General features: G+C 30.6%; 1 pseudogene across 1 annotated transcript in view; it reads right to left on the bottom strand.

Annotated features, from left to right (window-relative positions):
• The window catches only part of LOC101302500, an 8,684-nt pseudogene extending 7,598 nt beyond the window's left edge, over nucleotides 1-1,086 (bottom strand). The window contains exons 1-3 of the transcript XR_183847.1: nucleotides 1,056-1,086; nucleotides 929-1,011; nucleotides 406-490 (exon numbers count right to left, since the gene is read on the bottom strand). The product of XR_183847.1 is annotated as an uncharacterized LOC101302500 (transcript). The remainder of the gene's footprint in view (nucleotides 1-405; nucleotides 491-928; nucleotides 1,012-1,055) is intronic.
• Between the last annotated feature and the right edge of the window lie 651 nt (nucleotides 1,087-1,737).

Raw genomic sequence — 1,737 nt, 5'->3', positions numbered from 1 at the left:
ATTATGCTGTTAATAATGTAATTTCAAAATTCTGTTTGGTGAGACAAAAAACTGGACTCTCAGTAAAAGCATCCAGAAAATGATAAAACTTGGGTTATACTTTTCTAATATATCAACAAATGTAGGCATGTAAAATATATTACTGAAAGTATTATCAAAGGAAAACAACTATGCACTGATTAATTTAAATTTTTAATCAGACACAAACAGATGAATGCCAAAAAAGCAAAGGTGTAACAGATGAATAAGTTTTTTCTTAAACTATATACCAAAAACAAAAGTACAAAACTAATATATAAATTGAATAAGATATCAAATCTGCAGTAGGAGCAATAAGTATTCAGTGATTCAGACCAATATAAGCAAATTGCCAAATGAAAAGGTGAAATGTCCACTTGCAGATACTCAAAAAGAGGAATCTTACCTTAAGAGGAACTGAAAGGTTAGCAGTACGCATTATGGCTTCAGCTATCCCATGGGCATATCAAGGCTGCAAGGAAGAAAAGCTTATAATGTTAAACTTTTGACCTTGCAAAAGCATGAGATGAGAAATTTCCATCATTCATAAGCTTCAAGACAAGGTATATTTATAAAGTCATCCACTAAGTTCTTCCTAACATCATAATTTGAGAATGTCCAAACAATTTTCACTATATAGCTGAATGGAGATAAGACGTTCATACATATAAGACGTTCATACATATAATGCAACCAGATACGATTGACTCCATTGACAGTTATTGAAATGTTTAGCTTGAAGTATAAAGATTAATTTTTGGTAAATGCTTGGAAACTAATATTTCTACAACAGATTATCCTGTTAGATAGAAGGCATTCCAACAATGATTTCTCTCTGGAGATTATAATTTGAGTTTTCCTTATGCCAGAAATTAGATAGATGAGAGAGAGATATATAGAGAGAGAGAACCTTAAAAATTTCCACAGGAGTAAACCACGATATCTCACTTCCCTTGTATATTTTATCCAAGTATTTCATATAAGCTTTCCTGCCTGTAATATATAAAGGATTCGTGTATACATATTCCACAAATTACAAGCCAGCATCATGATTCCCACATTATACATAGTTGGCCACGATATGTAATTCATGATAATTTTCAAAAAATCTAACACTCTATACTATTTGCAGATTACAAGCTACTTATAATTATGTCCTTTAAAAGTGCCGGTGATCTATCTATAATATAACTATCTTCGATAATGACCATCATAACTAAATAAATAAAAAATTCCTGCAATGCATCAGAAAGAAACACTACATGTTGCAATAAGTACAGAAATGAAAAGTATTTCTTCATATCATATCCACTTCAATAAAGACAAGAATTAATGCAACACGTTTTGTGTTTACACAAAAGTGGAGAAAAACAATAGAACTGCTATATAGAGTTTTGGGTAATTTAAAGGAAGAAGAACAGTGAATGCTGTTCATTTCATATAGTAGGTCAAAGAAAACTTGATTGATATTGAAAATAAACAAGAATTCATTCCATGAGTTCGGCTAAATTGTCAAACAAATTATATGACAAGTTTAGTCAAAAAGGTTAGACAACAAAGATTCCGAATTTCTTTACGTTTTCTATATTAGCAGATATGTTCTCTCCTGATAAGAAACAATACACTACATAATAGCCAATACGTTCGATCCTACCCAAAATCATTGTTCCATTATATGTAACATCTGAAATATCATCATGACTAACAAACAAACTCATA

Source organism: Fragaria vesca, linkage group LG1 (genome assembly GCF_000184155.1).
Source record: "Fragaria vesca subsp. vesca linkage group LG1, FraVesHawaii_1.0, whole genome shotgun sequence".
Lineage (NCBI taxonomy): Eukaryota > Viridiplantae > Streptophyta > Magnoliopsida > Rosales > Rosaceae > Fragaria > Fragaria vesca.
The sequence above is the reverse complement of the archived record's forward strand: the minus strand, read 5'-3'. Positions and strand labels throughout refer to the sequence as shown.